At 43.4% G+C, this 22,407-nt stretch overlaps 1 protein-coding gene and 1 pseudogene across 8 annotated transcripts in view; both read left to right on the top strand.

Moving 5' to 3' along the window:
- FAM219A (family with sequence similarity 219 member A) overlaps window positions 1-22,407 on the top strand; it is a 53,528-nt gene that overhangs the window by 1,442 nt on the left and 29,679 nt on the right. Inside the window, exon 2 of one of the 8 annotated variants that reach the window (XM_053923187.2) lies at window positions 17,139-17,232. The exons of the other annotated variants lie outside the window; for them this stretch is intronic. The gene's annotated coding sequence lies outside the window, so the exon portion shown is untranslated. The remainder of the gene's footprint in view (window positions 1-17,138; window positions 17,233-22,407) is intronic. 8 annotated transcript variants of the gene reach the window in all.
- LOC112304399 (phospholipid hydroperoxide glutathione peroxidase pseudogene) lies at window positions 655-21,918 on the top strand (annotated as a pseudogene).

Consider the following 22,407-nt stretch of genomic DNA (forward strand, 5'->3'; position numbering starts at 1 on the left):
CTCTGTTCGCTTTTCCTTCTTTCCCCCTTGGAGCCTTAGGGGGAGCTGGAAAGAGGCAGAGCAGGCCAGAAACCTGAAGGCTGGGTGCCCTATTCTCTGTGCTCTGCTGTAACCTAATAGAGCTCTCCAAGCCTTGAAGATGTTGGGCTCCCTAAGCCTCTTCCCTGTGATAGGCCTGGAAGGTGAGGAACTGGTTCTACCCTTGGGCCCCCAGGTCCCTGGCTTGCTGGCCCGTGTTTGTGGCTTCCTGAGCAATAACCTGCCCATTACATCAACCAGGACAGACTTGGCAGGAACCCATGATCTACTCTAAGCCACACCTTTTGGAAGGTGATAGAATCATTAGAGGCTACCCAACAGGAGATAAAAAGCATTTGCCCTCTTTTGTGACTACTTAATCCAGAAGCCAAAAGAGAAGCTTTATAAAAGAGTACCATATTGAAATGGGGAGAGAAATGCTAGCCTGATGGCATCGTTGGGTTATTTGGAGGGCCAGAAAATCTTAGTGAGAAGTCTTTCTCATAAACTTGAAGAACTTTGGGCTGGGTTAAGACGACTTTCCTGTATAGATTATTTTTTCAGCCAATCTGGCTTGTCAAATTAGACTGCGCTTCCAGTTCTAAGCATCTAATTAAGAACCAAAAGAAAGGGTGGATGAAGGAGGTGGAGCAGGAGGAGGTGCAAGTGAGTCAGGAGAAGAAAGCAATGAGTTGGTTCTTGCCTCCCATCTGGGTTTCCTAAAACAGGGAGGCAATAACTGTCTAGGGGACGGGGGAAAGGAACTGAGTCACCAGGCTCTCTCAGTTGTCTTGGGTGCCTCCATCATAGCCTGAAGTTCTCAATGGTGGTTTGATTGAGCCATGACCACAGAAGACTCCTGAGCTTCTTCTGGTCTACATGGCTCTGGAGTAGAAGTGCAAGGGGACATTTATCAGAAAGACTGTAATTGCCTTCAGACCTTTTTTTTTTTTTGAAGGCTAAAGGAACCCTTCTCTGCTAGGGGCTGCTTTGTTGTGGTTGAGTGAGAGCCTTATGGAAGAAGCAACACAGTCATCTCCCATTTGAGGGTCATAGACATTGCCCTGCAGATTTCTGCGTCTTGATCCTTGTTCCCAAGTTGAAGCCTAGAGGATTTTCAAAACTCCGTAAGTGTTCTGTGTATTATTGAGGCCAGCAGACTCTTGTGTGGCATTTCCCCAAGAGTCTTCATTTGAGGGCATAAGGAACCAAGAGGATATACCACAAAAGAAAGGCAAAGTGGCTCTTTAGGGTATTTGAGTATACCATACAAACTAGGGTCCCAGGCTTGAATTCAGCTGTGACCTATTTAATTTCTTGCCATTATTTATTGAGCCCTCCAGGAAGTCCCTCTTCTTCTCTGGCCTTAGTTTCCTCATTTATGAAATGAAGACTATCTCTTTCAAGTTTAAACAATAGCTCCTCATTCTGTCTTCTTTCATATCATTTGCTGATATCATTGATCTCGCAGATTCATTCACCTAATACCTATTGAACATCTGCTCTGTTCTAGATACTCACTAGGTGTTGGGGACACAGTGGTTAGCAACACAGACACAAATACGGCCCTGCCCTTCTGAAGCTAACCGTTCAACAGAAGTTTATTGTTCTTGCTCACTCTCTCAGCATGAGCCCCTCTGAGGGCAGAATGGGGGCTGTCTCCATAAACCCTAAAGGCAACAGGCGATGCTGGTTCAGCATTATTTTCCTTTTCTGGACTAAGCTGTTCTCATACAGGCTCTTCACATGCTCCATCATCAAATAACCCTCCCCTGCTCATAGTGGTGGGAAGAATCCAGAGGCCATTTCTCACTTAGAAAAATGAGCTCTAGGGGGAGAGCATCTTTATCTTTTTATTATTTATTGAAAGAGAAACCCAAGCTTAAAAAGGAGGCCTAGAGAAGTGGCAGGAGCTGGAGAAGAAGGCACAGCCTACAGATCTGGGTGTTTCCAAGGTGTGAATTTAAACATTAGTTCTCAGCTTAGTGGAAGGAAGATATCCCTGCCCTGTTGATGCTGCTGCTGTTGCAGCAGCTGGGAGGAGCCTTCTGTCAGGGGTGGGAGCCTGCCTGAGGGTGTGGCCTCCCTCCTTTCCCCATCACACGAATTATTTAATTGGCGTGGCTGCATGTCAGCAGCTGAACCAGGCCTGGGCTTATCCCTGGGAGTTCCCCAGGGTCTCTTCCTGTCTCCTTATAAGAGGAATGAGAGCTCCTCTTGGAGACCTAGTCCCTGGGCTCCACTCCTGCTTTGTCTGTTTCCTAGATAATCCTTAGTGTTTTCTAGCACAGATTTTCCCAAAGAAACCACTAGGGATAGGCACATCTTCTATGTCAGTTCTGTGTCCAAGCCACACACCTCACTGATCTAGGGAAGCACCCATCTGTCCAAGGCTCTCTATTGAGCACTTGGGTTGAATTTGGGCTACGGTTTGGGTGAGCAGCAGTGGTAGGCTCTATGGTCCTATTGTCAATCTGCAGGGCTGGTTGGTACAGCCTCACAGTCCACAACTTCTACTTGTCTACAACTGGAGAGGAAGAGGTTTGTTGGGGGGGGGGGAGCTTTTAAGCACTTATTTGTATCAGGCAAAGCCCTGCTTCCTATGCTTTCAGAGACCAAAGAGAAAAAAATTGCATGTGGCACCAGGCAGGGTCTTTGTGCACTTGACAGAAATGGTAGTCTGGCCTCCCTGAAACCCAGGTTGTGTGTTAACTCATTTGTTTAGTTCATGAGCATTATGCTCAGGTCCAGGTACCTTAAGGATAGAGACAAGTGAGATCTCTCCAGTGCTTGGCTAGGAGAAGGATGGGCTCATATGGCTACAGGAAGGTTTTAGATACATGTTAGGAAAGAGTGGAGATCAATGGAGGGTGCTCCTGAGAGAGGGTGACACCTCCTTTGGGAGAAAATGAGAAATGCTGAGGTTCTGACCCTTTGACCACCTGAGCTTGGAAAGTAGCTTCAGACTCCTCCTGCCTCCTGACACTCAGGGATGGGGATGACCAGGACATTAATTCAGTGAGAGGACCACAGCAGCTCCTGGAAGTGGCGGAGAGGACATTGTGAAGATAGCAGGAGCCACTGTGGAAAATTGACCCACACGTTTTCTTTGGTCAGGGAGTCTCAAGTTGCCTCCTTGTAGTCATATGACTTTTCAATTTAACGGTGGATTCTCTTAGTGGGTCTATGTGGCTTATGACCTAGTAGTACTTCTCAGGTTCTGGGAAGAGGCCCACCCTTTTCTCTTTTCCTATATTGTAAAGTGAGGATCAGGTTTACTCAGGTCTCTGTCTCATCCCTTACTACTACTCATCACCTCAATCAACAAATACTAAGAACCTACTTTCTGCTAGATGTTGTGCCGACTGACCTCCTAAAACAGAATTTTGCTCTAGGGATATATATACACAGTCAAGATGGATTGAGGTACCACAGGATAATGAGCACTACAAAAAGGAAGAACCAGGTCCATCAGGGCCAAAGGAAAACTGGAAGGGCTCCCAACAAGTGGTTAGGGAATGCTTCACAGAGGAGTCATTGCTGAACTAGCTTTTCTTTTGTTTTTTTTTTTAAGATTTTATTTATTTATTTTTAGAGAGAGGGGAAGGGAGAGAGAAAGAGAGGGAGAGAAGCAATCAATGTGTGGCTTCCTCTCACACACCCCCTACTGGGGACCTGGCCAGCAACCCAGGCATGTGTTCTGACTGGGAATCAAACCAGCAACCCTTTGGTTCGCAGGCCGGCACTCAATCCACTGAGCCACGCCAGCCAGGGCATGAGCTGGCTTCTAGAAGAGGAATAGAAGCTTGGCAGACTGATACGATGAGATGGAAGGCATGGAGGAAGAAACAAAAGGGTGCACTTGAATGACTGAAGTGTTTTATTTTTATTTTATTTTATTTTTTTAATCCTCACCCAAGGATATGTATCTTGATTTTTTTTTAAAGAATTTATTTATTTTTAGACAAAGGGGAATGGTGGGAGAAAGAGAAGGAGAGAAACATCAATGTGTGGTTGTGCCTCTTCTGCGTCCCCCACTGGGGACCCAGCCCGAGACCCAGGCATGTGCCCTGACCAGAAATTGAACCAGCGACCCTTTGGTTCACAGGCCGGTGCTCAATCCACTGAGCCACACCAGCCAGGGCTGTATTTTGATTTTTATAGAGAGAGGGTAAGGAGGGGTAGAGAGAGAGAGAAGCGTGATGTGACAGAGAAACATCGATTGGTTGCCTCCAGAACACACCCCAACGAGATTAAACCTGCAACCTACGTATGTGCCCCAATCGAGAATCGAACCTGCAATCTTTTGGTGTTCAGGATGACGCTCCAACCAAATGAGCCACCCAGTCAGGGCTGAAGGGTTTTAATTAAGGGAATAACATCATCAAATTTGAGTGTAGGACTGACACTGCAGTAGTGGATAAGAGATTAGAGAAGGTAAGATGGAGGTCAGAAAACTAATATGAGGGTGGGTTCGTTAGTAATCCAGAAAGAAATGATTTCAACCTAGAGCTGAAAGAGAGGTGGGGACCTATACTGATATTAATAAAGTGGAATAGACAGGATGTGGTACCTGTTTGGAGGTGGGGTGGAGAGGTAGGGAGTCAAGGATGTATCCCAGGTTTCTGGCAAGATAGCTGGATGGCAGGAGGCACCATCACCACCCCCAGAAAGCTCAGGGGACTGTGTATCTCTTGGCTTCAGGGACTGCTTATACGGGAGAAGGTTGCTGCTTTCCTTTGCTCCGCTGGTGAAGCTGCATTCTCAGGGTTATGGGGTACTCAGAGTCCTAGAAAACTTAAGATCAGAGTGTGACACTGGCCCCATAGTCTCAAAAAGGATACTGAGAAATGCCTGCCAATGAGCGATTCTCCCCTGCAACATGCTTTGATGAATGCGAGTGAGTTGGGGACGGCAAAGAGCCACAGCATTTTGTTTTTGTTTCTGTTTTGTTTTTCTGGCAGCACTTTGGTAAAGAAAACTAAAATTGTTGGCTGAGACAGTGCTTTATCCCACAGTTTCTGGCCTGGCCTTTTACCACCATTCTGTTCAAACCTATGGTTTTCTGACTGATTGGCTGAGCTGGGCCTTTCACTAATTTCTTCTAGCATGGATGTGTGAGTTACTACTTGACTTGCGAGAGTCAGAATAGAAAAGGACACATATCTTCTTTCTCTGAGACCAACCTGGGAAGCTGCAGTTGGGGTAGAAGCAGTACCCAAGCTGCTATCTTCCAGGCAAGATGTGCCAAGGGAGCAGACTTCTGGGATGAGATTGTTCAGAGGTGACTTGGCTTCTTAAAGGCCCCAAGTGTGGCCTCCGTAGGTAGGCAGTCCCATGGTAGCTGGGAGTCAGGCTGAGTCATTTCCATCCCTGAGCTGCCTGCTGCCTGACTGACTACAGCCCAGAGTGAACAGAAATGGAAATCAGAGCCTTCTTTACTTGAGCCTGATTAGCTTCAGGGGCCTTTTCCCCTCCTTGAAAAGGCAGATGGAGACTTGTGTCTGGAGAGAGGATGTGGGACACTCAGCTCCGTGCTGTCCAGCAAACCCTGGAAAACTGGGGCAGGGAGCCCCACAAAGGGCAGAAAGGGGAGAGAGAGTCAGGCTAAGGGCAGATACCCAGAGGTGCTGATTGAAGGAAGCAAGAGCCTGGCTCGGCAGGCTCTCAAGGCATTGTTTCCCAAGAAGACGCTGGTGGGAATTTGGCCATCTGGGTGGGAGAAAGGAAGGAAGGAAGCAGGCGGAGTTGGGACCAGCTCTGAATCTGCCTCTGCTCTGGAGTTCAGAAGTTAGCACATGACTCAAAGACCTCACGGTGGGGCAGCTGAGTGAACTGCTGGGCTTTAGCGAGGGACTCCGGAGTATGGAAGTAGGCTAGGAAGGAGGCCCTGAAGGTCTGGCTAGGAAGGGTAGATGGGGATATGTAGGAGTGCCCCCTGCACATTCTCAGGAGCTAGTTCAAGCAAATATGTACCTGCATTTGTTGCTGTTATTCAGAGATGTAAAATTGAGGATCATATGGTTGTACTTTTGAGGGTCAATTTTAAGTTTCTGTGGTGATGATGATGATGTATGAGAGTGTATACACAAATAAGAAGGTAATAATGTCCGTGAAGGGTGTCCTCTGAATGACCATTCTGGCCCCGAGAAGTGTAAATATGATAAGGGGCCACACCCAGGCAGAAATGAGTCCAGCTACTGTGGTTCCTGGTCTGGTTTTGTCTCTTTTTATCACCAGGCTCTTGGCTGTCATAAGCAGAGTCCACCCCATCTATCTCTGTAGAACAATACCTGAAGGCATACTTTAACTAAGATTTATGGAATTAACTACACCCAAACTGTGGAATGGGAACCATATATATTTTACTATGTGGTTAACATAAACATAACTATGTACAAGCTATAAATTACTTATAGTTCCCATATTAATTTGCAATTTTATCCTTATAAAGGAATTGGTGAAGCCCTCGGCCAAGCATGGCTTACACTAGCATTTCCTTAGTATATCCTTAGGAATATTGGCCCCTTGAGATACTTTATGGGGGAAAATCATCTACAGACAAATTCCTTTGGGAAAAGCTACACACTGTCCCATCACAATGTTCATTAGCATTTTCAAGGCTCTGAGAAGTTCTGCAGTAAAGAAACCTTTCCAGCTTTGTTGAACCCAGTGTTTCCCAAGATTATGTAACCACGGAAACTTTTTTCATATTACATCTGTTAACATCTTGCAGAACCAATGTGTTTCATGAAATACTCTTTGGGAAACTCTGGCTTAGAAATTCATGGCTCTTCTGCTTCAGTCTGAATTTATATTCTTTTCAGTTCTTTTGAACCTCTTTTATATCCTACCATTTCCCCCCTTGCTAGTCTCTACTGGGATATTGCTGCTTTGCCTCAGCGTCTGAATTTATTGCCATCAGTAGGAAGATTTCAGTGAACTCAGGTGCAGAAGCAAATACTAAGTGCCTACTTTTTCTCAAGATATTGTTAAGGGGGGCGGTTATTTCCCTTCAAGTACCTCTACTAAATGATGATGTGGCAAAACCAGCATTTTTACCATGAACTTTTTTTTGACAGCTTGATTGAGATGTAATTCATATACTGTACATTTAACCCATTTAGTACTTTACTTTTAATTCTGGTGTGGCTGCCGCATGCCTCGGTTCTGTTTCTCCTTTTTACCTTGGGCTTTGCTCTGCCTTTTAGTGTTCTGCTAAGCAGGAGAGAATATGAAGATTATAGTTCAAATCTCTCATCAGGAAGAATCCTATCTCAATTGGGATTTAAACTGAAAAGCTGGTTCCCTGAGTAGGGTTCCTCAGTACTTCCTCTGCAGTACCATTAAATGTCCCCCCCTGATCACAGCAGCTCAAGAGGCATTCCTGAATATTCATTTTATATATATAAAATGTGGCCTACTTCATGGGCTACATAAAGCATGGATGATAAGCAAATTTCACCCCTTATGCCAATGCCTATTGATCAATAGTGGCTGCCTGGAGCATGTGTTAAGGTGGATTCCGAGGCAGAGACCTTGTTTAGTGAGAAAGAATGACATGGTTGGTTTTCTCTGTCTGCCGTGGTCTTCAGTAGGGGAAGTATCAGCTCTAGTACTCTGCTTGCCACCCTGACAGCCCTGAATCATCATAGTTATTCTAGGCAAAGAATACAGGAAAGGAAGATTCTTGGAGATGTTAGCTAACTCAGCAATCTGCTTCACTGAGGAGCGAGACTCTTGTGGCTCTTTAAGAAATGAATGGAGGTCCAGAAGCTTATCCTACTTAAAAAAAAAAAAAGGAAGAAAGAAATGAATGGAGAAAAATAATCTTCTCTACTCTGATCTTAAGCATGGGTTTTTGAAGTATTGACTTGATATAAAGTTAATAATCCTTTGTAAATACATAGGCAAGGTGAGAAGGAGTATCCTTGACTCTACTGAGAAGATAAAAGGGAGAAAGAGGCAGATTCAGGAAGAGATCTCATAAATATCACATAAGTGGCTGGCCAAACTTAAAGTGAAAATATAAGCCTTGACCAAAGGACTGGGAAGGAGTAGGCTAATAGAGGACTCCCTTAAGCCAGCAGTCACTGTAGAGGAAAGGCCCTATGGTGGGATGCACAACCTTAGCACTCTTCCCTCGAAGTCCCACCCACAACCTCACCCTCAGGCTAAACAGCCCCTGTTTTTTTCTCCACCATTTCTCCAAAGCCCCAATCACCCTGACTGCTCTACTGGATACTTTTGAATTTCTCACTTGTAGAGCTAGACACGGCCTCTCCACGTGATCTGATCAGCCCAAATTACTGAGCAGCTGCCACTCCTCATTGTGTTGATACTGTACTTCTATTATTGGCAGTTGAGGTTCATGATCATATTTAATAGCTGTACCTATTGTTATATTGAACTCGGGACATTGCTGAAATAGGGTAGCCCTTAGCAATGTAAAATCAAGGCAAGAACCTATAAGGACATCTTGGGCTAGGCTGATACAGGTAAGGGTCCTCTGGACTGGAGAAGTAGTGAATTCATACCTGTTAGAAACTATACCACATGTATGTGTTTTTCCTTTTTATTTATTATTATTTTTTATTGTTTATTCTATTACAATTGTCCCAATTTGTTTCCCTTTTGCCTCCCTCCACCCAGCCCACCACTCCCCCACAGTCAATGCCCTCTCCATTGTCCATGTCCATGAGTCATTCATTCATGTTCTTTAACTAATCCCTTCCCTTTCCTTCCACCCTTTCCCCCTTCCTTCTCCCGTCCTACAGCTACCAGTCTATTCCATGTTTCCATGTCTCTGATTCTATTTTTCTTGTTAGTTTATTATGACCTCACTTATAACTGTATATTGACTTATTCTCAAAATAGTTGGCTGAATTCAGCAATGGAATTTAAATAAGAATCTAGGTGAGGCTGTGTGATTGGGTAGCCTAGGGTAGACCTTCAAAGAGAGCCAGTGCTTCTGTGGACAGAAAACTTAACACGAGTCTGCTATATGACATAGCCACCAGAAAAGCTAATGTGCTATTGGGCTGCATTAATAAAAGTATGGAGTTCAGGTCCTAGAAGGTGATAGTCTTACTCTGTGCTGGTCAGGGCTATCTGAAGTCCTGCATTCTACGCTGATGTCACCATTCAAGAAAGGGAGTGATTGGAATGATGATAGGAATCAAAACCATATAACGTGAGAACAGTTAGGTAAATTGAGGCTGTTCAGTTTAGTAATAAAACAGTCTCAGGGAAAGCATTTTATGATTTTCAACTGCCTAAAAAGGACTAGAGTTAAGAAAGGAAATATGGTCGGACTTCATATTACTTGTGTCTTCGCAGGGAGGAACCAGGGCCATTGGATGGGAGTGTGAACATGCTTTTACCTCTGGACTCCATTGCGTCCTTTTCCCTGTGATAGAGGTTCTTAAACCAAGCCAGAGGCCAGGGCACCTAGAATACATGTTGCTCTTTGTAAAGTGCCACACTTTCTAAAGTAGAAACAGAAGCTAGGAACAACATTTTAGGAATAAACAGCTTATCATGTATGTTCAATATAAACATGTCAAAATAGTTTTCTGTTAATGTGTGTTTGCTAATCTTTTCTGTCTTTCAAAGCCCATCACAAAAGTACCACCTTCTTCTTGCATCCTTTTTCTTTCCCTTCAATAAGGAGTGAACCTTCCTCCATTCTACCTGTCTTTTGTCCCCAATACATTGTCTGTGTGAAGTTTATGGATGCAGTTGTCTTATTCTTATCTTAAATTACTTTTTAAGGTAAATAAAAGATGTTTTCAAAACACCTGTACCACCTTGTGAAGGAGGTTGGGAAAGTCATTTTTGCCAATTTTATAGACATGTAAGCAGAATCCCAGAAAGGTAAATAGGCTTGGCCACTACCTAGTTGGAGGTTGGCACGGCCTAGGCTAGAACCTAGGTATTCTGACTCCCAGGCCCATGATATTTCCTTCACTTTGGGCCAAATTAAGTTCTTATGCATGAACTTAAATTTCTGTACTGGCTTTTAAGGCATCTACACTAGCCTTTTTTCTCTCCCAGCTGGCCACACTTTCTGCCATTCATGCCAGCTCTCTAATACGTCCAGCCTGGCCATTCACCTCCTTTCCTCTACTCTTAATAATTCTCTTCACTCTCTTTCTCTGCCTATTCTACTTCTACCCATTCTTTGGAGGTCCATATAAATTTCCCTTCTCCAGGAAGCCTTCCCTGACTATTCTAGTGAGTTCCCAGCCAATCCTAAAAACCTCTATAACCTCTAGCATATAACTTGATACATATGATATCCTGATTTGTGTTGTCCACTTTGATGTGTTCTGAGTCTCACCATCCCAATTCCCCTCTTTAACTCTTTGGTAGACAGCTTTTGCACCCAGAGCTTACAGTCTGGCAAAGAAGAGATGTGCTCTTGTGAAACAGAGCTAAAGAAGAAAACAACCAGTTCCTTTAAGGATCAGTAAGAGTGGATAGGAAGTTGAGAGGTTATTCTAAGGAGAGGACTAGTAGAGACCCAAAGGACGAATAGGTAGAAATTAGTGAATGTAGTAGAAGGTACATGTGGGTAATTGTGGGAGATTCGGGAGGATACATGGATTGGGGCACTCATTCATTATTCAAAAATAATGAATTTTGAGCATCTGCTCTATGCAAGCCTGTGTACCAGACACAAGGAATAATATGATGAATAAAGCAAACATGGCCCATGCCTTAATGAGCTGGCAATCCAGTGAGAGAGACAGATATGAAACAAATAAAGTACACAAACAAAATTACAGTTACCAAGTACGACAAGTGATAGAAAAGACAAGAACAAGGTTGCATGAGAGAGAATAACAAAGCCTCCTGCATTAGACTGGTGATGTCAGGTCAGGCGCCCGTGAGAAAGTGATGTTTGAGCTCAGACCACAAGGTGAGAGGGACCTTGAATGCTCTGACAAGGAGTGACTTGCTTCTTGCTCCCTAGTGGGGTGAGGTCCCTCAGCTGAGTTGGTAGTCTGAATCCCTTACAAATTAGCCTTTCTTCCTTTGCAAGTTTACAGGACTGAGGAACATAGGAAAACATAGGAGGGTGACCCAGCCCCTCTCCCATTGGCAGCACTGCCAATGGGATGACTGTGCTGCCAGCTTTGTTGTGAGGCTGGAGAAGGTATTGATTGAGTTGTGATGTATAACATTTAGTGAGCCCTGCTGATGAAGAGCTCCTACCTGTCCTCCAACATTGTATGATTTGTACAAATCCTCCTGGAGATGGAAAAAAAAAAATATCTGTAGCTCTTGGAGGGAAAGAAGAGTACCAGCCTGTATGTCTAATTCTATATGCGTCAAGCATGGGGTTCACATTCTCTTTACCACAAAACCCAAATGCTACAAGCAGTTCTGTTCAGGGGCCAGCCTGCCTCTGGTGGGAAAGCCAGGGGCCACATTTGCATACAGATTGTAGCACCTGGTGAGAGTGGCTTCCACTGGGCCTACTGCAGATCCTGAAGGTTTTCCCCAAGGATTTCAGCTTCCAAAAAGTCCTCTCTGCTCTCAGCTGGCCTGCTGATTCCAGCCCTGGCTCAGAGTCACTCGTAAGCTCAGAGAAAGACCAACTGGGAATAATGATGTAGGGAGGTGGTAGTGGGTAGTGGCTTGGGGAAGAGAGGGAAAATTATGTGGAGTTAGGGAGAGAGACCAAATTTGGGGTTGATGTTCAAGGTAGCAAACATTGGCAAAGGGAACCAGTCAGGAACCAAGGTTTGGCATCTGTCAGCCTCCCTATCAACTTGCTGATGGGACCTCATGTTTCAGCTCCTTCACTGAGTCAGGAGCTGAACTACAGGACTGAGGAAACCTCTGGGAACTCCCATGAGAGGAATCTGCTTGAGTATCCTTGAGGGGATGTGGAGATCATGGTGAACTAGTGAGGGGCATGGGCCTCAGGGCAGGCACTGTGCACAGTGATTATAGGAAGTTGGCTGGGTGCGTTCTAGCTCTACCACTTTTGTTAGGACCTTCAACCAGGTTCCTAACCTCTTTCAGGCTATTTATAAAATAAATAAGATCATGTAAGTGAAAATGGACTATGAATTACTGTATCATTCTGATCTAAGGGTTGATGGTGATTAAGGGGATAGTGATTTCCATTTTTCATATTTCCCAATGGAGCTGTTGTGGGGAAGACAGTTTATTCTTCTCATCACCAAATGAGAAGAGTCTTTGGCCTATTCGACGGGACCTTGATGAAGCTTGGCTAGAGATGGAAGTGCTCCGTGCTCCCATTGACTCCCAGAGGGGGTTCCATTGAGTGGGACTGGACTGGAGGAGGCCCTGTCCTTGCCCCCTTCCTGCCATGGCTGTTGCAGAGTCCCGTTGGAGTGGGGTCTTCCTGGAGTGCCCCACTACTGATGCTAGTGGGGGGTGCCATTCTGCTGTTTCAGCTCCCAAAGGCCAACTCTTAGGGCTTAAGAAACATTTGAAAAAGGCCACATTCCTACCATTGCTACTGCTCTCCCCACAGAATAGTGGACTAGAGAAGGAGGCAGTTTCCAGTGTGCAGACCTTCAAAGTTTTAAAACATTTTTTCATGGAAAATTTCTAACATATACAATGTAGAGAAAAGGTGAAATGAACCCCCTGGTACTCATCATCCAAATTAAATAATCATCAACCCAGGACTAACCTTGTTTCACCTATACCCACCTAGTAGACTACTGTGAATAATTACTTCATCTATAGTCTTCAGTCTACTGTTTTTCTGCATATTGTTAATTAGATCTCAGGGTTTGATCAGATTCAGGTTCATTTTTTTTGTAAAGAATACTTCTGAATATGTTCTGTGTACTTCCTATTGCACCACATCGGGAGACACAGGACGTATGGTTGCCCTACTTTTTGTGATGTTCAGATTGATTAGTGGTGTAATTAGCCTGACACCTTCATCACAAAGGTTCACCTTCGGCTTTTTGCCTAATATTTTTAGCAGCTGTTAATAGTCATTGCCTCAGTCCATTATTTCATCAGGAGTTCCCTTCACATTTAGACAACAAAGAACTCCTGTCAATTCTCTGCCTTCACCCCCCACAGGTATCACAGATATCCCTAGCCCTTTCTCCATTTTTAAAAAATTCTATTTATTTTTAGAGAGAGGGGAAGGGAAGGAGAAAGAGAGGGAGAGAAACATCAATGTGTGGTTGCCTCTCACAGCCCCCCTCCTGGGGACCTGGCCTGCAACCCAGGCATGTGCTCTGATTGGGAATCAAACCTGCGACCCTTTGGTTCGCCCTTTTTCCTTTGTGTCTAATTTTTGTATCACTTCCCTTAGCTTATACCATCATTTCCTTCCTTATCAACCCCAGATGGCCCTAGGAAATCTTCAGGGCACTGGTACCCATCCTGCTTCACTGTGGAACTATGTTTCTGAGGGGAGGGTCCTTACTTGGAATCTGTTTTCACACTGTTCTGCTCTCCCACCCCCACCCACCATGAAGCTCCTGGTTCTGCTCTATAATCCTACTAGGGCCACACTTGACCATGCTGGGGAAAGGTGGCAGTTCTAGCCTTTTCCTCCTGTGGGAGGGAGTGTGGCAAGGGCTGGGTTTATTTTACCTTCCCAGGGATTTCTGAGCAGCCTTTTTTTATGCTCAAGAGGGTCTTTCTCACTTGTTTCCTGAGCTTCCTGCCCTAGTCTGAGCACTGGCAGGTAGCCAAGTCTGGTTTCCTGTTTAGCTGGGCTGTGGTCTGGGAGAGGTTGGAGGAGGGGTGGGATGGGCAGCTCTAGCACTCTTAGGTCCTTTTCTACTTCCAGCCAAGTTCAAAAACCTATGAGGACTACACAACAGCTACCACCTTCTGGTACTTTAGCATGCCTGTGCTGCCAGGATCTCCACTCCTAGTTTCTCTCCTCACGTAGCAGAGACTGTAAAGACTATGCACTTGTGTGTGTGCATACACCATGGGTACTGTGACCCAGCTAACCAGGAAGGAACACACAGGTTGAGTGCTGCTTCCTGCAAACCTGAACTCACCTTCGGATCCTGTGTCTGCCCACAAGAGTGCTGCGATTCCACCACCCCAGCCTCTTAGCTGGTAGTCCCTGAGTTCTTATGTCCAATGCATTGGAGAATCCAAAGGGACAGGGAGTCCGAGAGGTAGAGGCTGACTAGGGACTGGTGCAGCAGCTAAAAAACATTAGGAGTTTTATAGGGACAGCCCATCACCGAGTACAGGATTTCAGATCAGAGCTCACAGCCCTGGATACCTCACTCACATTCCCCTCAAATGCCTAGTTCTTTGGGTAATGAGGATGCAGAGGGACTCATTCTGTTTTGGAAAGAGACCTGCTATAGATTACTTCTTTGCTCCCCTCTCTTAGATGGCTACAGCAGAAATCGTGTAAAGCCTTCTCCTTTCCTTCCTATGAAAGGAGATAACAGAGAAACGTGTTGCCAAGTAGCAAGGATGCACAGTACAGCCCCTTACATTTCAACAGCTTCCCCCTTGCTCTTACTCTAAAGACTCTAATCCTTTTTAAAAAATATTTATTTATTTTAAGAGAGGGGAAGGGAGGGAGAAAGAGAGGGAGAGAAATATTAATGTGTGGTTGCCTCTTGTGCACCCCCCGATGGGGACCTGGCCCACAACCCAGGCACGTGCCCTAACTCGGAATCAAACCAGTGACCCTTTGGTTCGCAGTCCCAGCACTCAGTCCACTGAGCCATACCAGCCAGGGCTAAAGACTCTAATCCTTAACATGACCTGCAAGGTTTTATATGGTCCAGCTCCTGCCTGCCTCTCCAACTCATCTCATACCACCGTAAGCCCCATCACTGCATCCAGCCTTACTGGCTTTTCCTCCATATCTCTGATGTCCCAGGTTTCCTTCTGCCTGGAATGGTTCCTCTGTACCTTCTACCTTTTTTTCAGTTGACTTAATCATCCTTCAAATATTAGCTTAGCTGTAATTTCATCACAGAGGGCTTCCCTAAAAATCTAGACTTGGCCAGTGGCCTTCTTCCTATTGCGCTTTTTACATTTACAATTTTACATATGAGTATGTTTGTGTGATTTTTCTATTCACATGGGTACTTCTGAAAGCCAGGTTTCATGAAGACAGAGACCATATCTATTTTTACTTCCTGTTACGTCTCCTATGCCATGTAAGGTGCCTTACATATAAAAAACATTCGCTAAACATCCGTTGAATGAGTAAATGAGTGAACTGAATAAATTCAATCTTTTGTCTCCTTTACTTGGTAACTCTATGTCCTATCTGACCATCATATTCAACTATATACCCTACAGATGTGTGCCCTGCAGTTGATGAGCATATACTGTGTGTCTGCCAGCAGACACCCATTTCATTTAATTTTTTCAACAATATGAAGATATACCCTTATTCTACAGAGAAGGCAAGTGACACCCAAGGTCATACAGTGAGCTAGCTAATAAGCAGCAAAGCCCAGTTTCAGGCCCCACTCTGTGGAGTCTAAGCTCATGTTCTTAACCATGACACTGCACTGCCCCCTTTTGGCAGTTTGGAGAGTTGTCACTGAGAGCCTTCTGTCAGGGGGCCCTGGTTAATTTCAACGCTAAATCAATACTTTTTGGAAGGTAAGTGGCAAGAAGCCATGATTCAGTTCCAGTTCTCCTGGGAGAGACTGTGGAAGTACATGGGAAGGGAATTCAGCTGGGACTTCCCAATGTCAAAAGGTGCATGTGTCCCAGGGGCTGCCTCCCTCTTCCGTGGCCCCTTTGTAGCCTTCAGGGCTTAACGAAATGTCCTGTTTTATTTGTATTTTTTAAAATTATTTTTAGAGAGATACGAAAGAGAGGGAGAGAAACATTGATGTGTGAGAGAAACATCAAGTGGTTGCCTCTCTCATGCCCCCAGCTGGGGGCCTGGTCCACAACCCAGGCATGAGCCACACCAGCCAGGATGAAATGTCCTGTTTTAAAGAGCAGAAGGGTCAGCTGTTGAAATGGCCTGATTACCCATGTCGTAGAGAATAAGAATGGCCTGATGAAGATCCTAAGAAAGATCATTGAGAGTGCGAGAGTTTGTCTCTTTGTTACTTAGTCACTAAGGATAAAGCTCTGGAAATTGGCTTCAGTGCTTTCCTGGGAAATTCACACTCAATATCTCTTGCTGTTGATTTAAAAATCTCAAGTTAATCAGTATACCAAGCTCCTTTTGGTAGCCAGAGAAATTGGGACTGATGAATACTTTAGACTGGATGGAAACAAAACAAATGAGGAGGGAGCAACATAAAACCAAAAAAAACAGCTACCATTTTCTTATATGTGTCAGGCATGCTGCAAAGCGTTTTACATACATTTCACTGAATTCTAACACTGGCCTTGCAAAGTAGGTAATGTTACACCCATGGAAAGGCAAAGAACACTAACAAAGGTAACCTGCTAAATGTCAGACAACCACCTGGCTTTAGAACTAATCCAGGTCTTTCTGACTTCAAATTCCAAGTAGCCTTTGCCCCTTCCAATTTTTGAGAAATACACATTGTCACAGCCTCTCTGGAAAGAAAAAAGGCAACATAATATATGCGTGCCTGTTGACCCCTTCAGCAATTCCACTTCTAGGAATTTATTAATCTAAAGAAATAGGCAAGTGTATAAAGACTTTTTACAAGATATAGTAGTTATAAATAAATATAATAACATTATAGTAGTTGCAACATGATTATTATGGGGGGGGGGAAGTAAATGACATAAATCTCCATCAGTGGGGACTGATGAGATAAATCATAGTACGCCCATTCCACAGCATACATATAGGAAGCCTTCTAAAAGGAAGAGGTAAGATCTCATATGGATTGACATGAAAAGATGGTCAAGATATATATTTCTTTATTGTGGTAAAATGCATGTAACATAAAAGTTACCATTTTGGTGTATATTTTGAATATGGATGATCTGATTCATCTATGCTTAAATTTGCATACGTGAATATACATTTTAAAAGTCTGAGGAGATATAATAAACTGGTCATTGCTTACAGAACTTTCATGTTCTTTTATGTCTTTAAATTTGTTTACCTTAAAGTATTTGAATTTGTTATAACAAACCAATATTATGTTTTTTCTCTTCATTTTGTTTTTCCATTTTAGGAAACAAATGGTCAAAAATCATGCTCTTTCTACTGTATTATGCCTGCCCAGGAGATATAGCTTTTGCCTCATAATTCCCATATTTTTCAATCAGGTATGCACACCAACAAATTGGTGAGATGAATGGGTTATGGAAATACTGCCAGATACTTGTATCCCACTGGTCTGGCCAATCTTATTCCTTCTGGGCCCCACCAGCTTTGACTGGCCACATAGGACTCAGCTCTGTTCACTTCCTTCTTAAGTTCTGCAAAACCCTGTAGCTTTTGGGAGGCAGAACATTTCTCTGGAAATAGAAAGCCATACACTTTGATCAGATACATTCCTGCCTCTTATTTCTTGTTTAGAGATCTCCTGCAGTCTCACCTTCACCATAAAAGAGAAGCACAGGGACAAAATTATTCTCACATTCCCCAAGGGAAAGCCAAAATCACTGATGAGTCAACATTCTGAGTGATTGTCTTTGGCTCTGGGTTCCCTCCCATAATGTTGCTTTAGTGTTGCGGTTTTCGGTATGGCCTTTTAATGTGGTAAAGTAGGAAAGGGGTCAGGAAACTTGGAACCAAGCCCTGGCTAGGTGACTTCAGAGGAGCTGCTCTGCTTTACACGATGTCAGCTTTTTACTCTGTAAAATGGGAATAAATAATAGATGCTGGATTTTTAGGGTAGTGAAAATACTTTCTATGATACCATAGTGATGGATACATGTCGTTTTACAATTGTCCAAACCCATAGAATGTACAACAAACACAAAGACTGAACCACAATGTAAACTGTGGACTTTGGGTGATTATAATGTATCACTAGGTTCACCAGTTGTAACAAATGTACCACACTGGTGGGGAGTATTAATACCAGGCGAGACTGGCTATGTGTATGTGGGTGCAGGGGTGTTATGGAAAATCTCTGTACCTTCCCCTCAGTTTTGCTGTGAACCTAAGACTGTTCTGAAAAAAAAAGTTTTAATTAAAAAAAAAAGATGCTATTTCTCTCAGGATTGTCAGAGATTAAATGAGATAATAAGGAAAAGGCTTTGAAAGCATAGGTTACGATACAAACCAAGATCTGTTTTTTCTGAACTTAACCTTTTATGATTTGCATCATAAACTCTTAAATCAAGAAACATGTCTCTAAATCTGTTTGCTGTGATGTAGCAACTTAATAGGGAGTTAGGGAAGACACTGAATAGTCTGGAAAGCTCACTTCATTCTTAAAACCAACCTGAGGAAAGGGGAGAGAAAGGAGAGTCAGGGGAAGCTGAGTGAAGGGTGTATAAGGACTCTCTGCACCGTCCTTGTAACTCTTCTCTAAATATAAGATTATTTCAAAATAAAAAGTTTCCATTTTAACCACTTCTGTATTGTTTTAATTTACTCCATCAAACATATATTACTTTTTGTAAGTTAAGGAAACCAATGAAGATTTTTTAAATTGTGATATGCTTAACATCACCAATAGAAATTAGAAGTCATCTGCATATAGGGCTGAAAGCTGGAGCAGAGAACAAAGGTTTTAGAAAAATAAGCAACCTGATTGGCAAGTTGGAGCCATGTTATTAAAACTATTGAATGTCAGATTGAGGAGTTTTAAGTAGTGGGAGCAATTAAAGCATCTAGAGCAAGGGATACTGTAATCAGAGCAGTGTTTCATTCCCAGAAGGGAAATATAAGAATGATGCACGGGATGAGTTGAAGGAAGAAGAGGCAGGTTGGGTAGATGAGTGAGCTGCCACTGCAGTGGTCCCGATGTCCTGGAATAAGTTGGTAAGGGCATGAAGCAAGATGCTGGCAGAGAGTATGTAAAAAAAATTAATTTAATTAAAGTATAAAAAGATGAATATTAGGTATGTTGAAGAAAGTGCTACCATAGGCTTGTGATTAGATCACCAGAGGGATGAAAGGGAAAGAGGGGCATCAATGACCCCCTAGGCAGGTCAAAAGGAGACAGGAGCCAACTTGAAAGGGCTTCCAGCGACTCAAAGCTGGAACAATTTGAGCAACACAATAAATAACGATAGTATTGGATTATAACCACAAAAGAAAATAAATATACATTAATCCATACTGATATAACTAAATGATTGAATAAATTAATAAACTGGGAAAAGGGGGCAAATTATTTTTTTAGAATTATAATTTTTATGTATTAAAAAGTTACTTATTAAAATTTATTCATACAGTATTTGTCCCTTGCCATGAACAACAATAATGTAATTTTTAAAAAAAATTTATTCAAAAGTTTTATTTGTGGAAAGAATGAGAGAAATTTTAAAAATACCTTTAGAACATCATAGTAATAATTGCTGCTGACAAGATCCACTGATTGCTAAAACTCATGGATAAAACTTTAAAGAGAAACACCATATTTGCATATCCTATAAGAATCTCAATCAGAATAGGTATTAATTACTGTAGTTGTTTTTAACATGTGTCCACAAATTCTCTGATACTCCTCCCTCTAGGTGATGGAACTTAATTCCCTTCCCAATGATTGCGGCCTAGACTTAGTGACTTGCTTCTGACTAATGAAATGCAGTCAGAACAAGAGAAAAACAATAACTTTACAGTGAAGAAACCTGGCAAATAATACCCTAAGTGATTAAAATTAACAGCACCAATAATAATAAGTCATATACCCCCTGATATGCTGTGATGCAACAGACATATCACCTATATGGTGTTCTCCCCCTACATCCATAAGCTCAATCTAAGCATGAGAAAACATCAGGCAAATCCAAATTGGAGGAATATTCTAGAATATGTCTGCCCTTCAAAAGTCAAGGTCATGAAAGTCAAGAAAAGACACAGAAACTAAGGCGACTATGGAGACATGTTGATGAAATGCAGTATAGATCCTGGAACAGAAAAAGGGATATTAATAGAAAAACTGGAGAAATTTGCACACACCCTGTAGTTTAGACAGTGGTGTAGATTTGAGCGATGTAAAATGCTAAGATCAGGGGAAGCTGAGTGAAGGGTGTACAAGGACTCTCTGCACTGTCCTTGTAACTTCTGTAAATATAAAATTGTTTTAAAATAAAAAGGTTTTAAAATGGCCCTCAGTTTTTTAAGTTAACTGGGGAAACGGTTGTGCCATTAACAAGATAAAGGTAGCTAAAAGGAAAAAGTAGGTCAGAGAGAGGTACGATATCAATGGAAGTAGTAGGCAGTTAGAAATGTGGGTCTGGAGCTGAAGAGAGAGGTCAGAGCTAGAGACATAGATTTGGGAGTAAAACCCAAAAAGATATTCCTTGAAATAATAAGTTTATACCACTATTATATTATATTTCCACATGCAAGAAGAGAGCATGTGAAAGAAGCCAGTGACTAAGGAAAGGATCTATGTCTAGAGTATGACTGGAGGAACAGTAGGGAGGATAGTCAAAACAGATAGATATAGGATGTTTTCAGAAAAGCCAAGGGACATGTGTGCGGCCTGCTGAAGCCTGCCTTTCTGTGTGGGTCTCCAGCAGCCCCGGCCTGGCGAGCACCGTGTGCACATCCTGCGATGACTGGCCCTGTGCTCAGTCCACGCACTGAGTTCTCAGCCAAAGACATCGACAGGCGCATGGACAAGTACCAGGGCTTCGTGTGCATCATCACCAACATGTTCTTGCAATGAGGCAAAGTAGACATAAGCTACACTCAACTAGCCGACATGCTGAGTGTAGTTTGCAGATCCTGGCTTTTCCCTTGCAACCAGTTTGAGATCCAGGGACTAGTGCCGAGATCAAAAAGTTTGCCACTCCGATAATGTCAAATTCAATATGTATAGCAAGATTTATGTGAATGGGGATGACACCCACCCACTGTGGAAGTGGACAAAAGTCCAATCCAAGGGAAGGGGCATCCTGGGGAATGCTGTCAAATGGAACTTCACCAGGTTCCTCACTGACAAGAACGGTAGGCATGGTGAAGTGGTATAGTCCCAGGGAAGAGCCCCTGGTCGTAGAGAAGTACCTGCCCTGTTACTTATAGCTCCACAAGTGTGTATCCCCCATCCGAACCTGCACCCCTCAGAGCCTTCCACCCAGCACCCATGACAGTCTGCTTAAAAACCAGCCTGCTGGTGGGACAGACCTGAGAACCCCACGTGCCACCCTGTAGGAGAAAGGCCCTTAGCCTAGTCTGGCTCGTAGCTGGCATCCCCACTGCTGGCTACTGTGTGGTAATAAAGCATACAAATTTGCCAAAGGAAAAAAAAAGCCAAGGGAAAATAGAATTTCTAGAAAGATCTCGCCAGTACTGTCCAATGATACTGAAAGGTGATGGAAGATCACCTGAGAAAAGACCACTGAGTTTTAAGTAGGAGCTCAGTGCTGACCTCAAAGAGAACAGTATTAGTAGAGTAGGTATGGAGAGGTTGGGTAGCAGACATAGGAATCAAATGGCCAGGACTCAGGGGAAGCAGGCTTGCTCAAGCCAAGCAAGTGGACTTGTGCAGGTGCCAAGGGGAAGGAGCACCTGGAGGAAAGTGGGACGTTCCTGGGCAGAGAGGCAGAAAGTGCTGGTGAGACCAGGTGGGCCAAAGGGCTGGGGCCCAAAGCTCAAGAAGTAGAGAGAACCTTGACCAAAAGAAAGGCTCTGTTGTTTTCTGCTGCAGAACTCAGGCTGAAAGCTAGAAGCCCTGGGTCAAGGATTGCTTTTTTCCCCCCCTGAGCTAGGAAGTCATTCTGCTTCCCATATCCTAGCTTACCCTACTGTGGCCTAGAAAGTTATGCCAGACAGGAAATGAAGTAAGATGAAGTAATGAACTTAATTCATCCTGTCTTCAACTTTTATCTGAGATGGAGAATAAATTGTGTATTAAAATTAGGCATTAAACAGCATTACAGCATGATCTCTATGGGGTGTATGTGTGTATAATAAAAGCTACCCTTTATTGACTACTCATCATGTGACAGGATGGTGATAAGAACTTTATATGTGTACATTATCCCATTAAAACTCTCCCAACAACACTATGAGGTGAGTATTGTTATTTTCCCCATGTTAAAGATGAAAAACAGACCCACACAGATTAGAAATTTGATCAAGAGCACACAGATAAGTCAGTGGCGGAGTCAGGACTTACTCTAAAATGCACTTAACCACTGCTCTATGCTGCCTCTTACTGACACCCATGTGCCCGTGTGTGCACATGGACACATAAGGAATCAGCTTGTGTGCCAGGAGGTTAACATGGAATATAACTCTGGGTGATATGACTAAGGGTGTTTTTTTAAATATTCTTTTGTCCTGATCTTGTACAGTGACTACATATTCCTCTT

Source organism: Desmodus rotundus, chromosome 1, assembly GCF_022682495.2.
Source record: "Desmodus rotundus isolate HL8 chromosome 1, HLdesRot8A.1, whole genome shotgun sequence".
Lineage (NCBI taxonomy): Eukaryota > Metazoa > Chordata > Mammalia > Chiroptera > Phyllostomidae > Desmodus > Desmodus rotundus.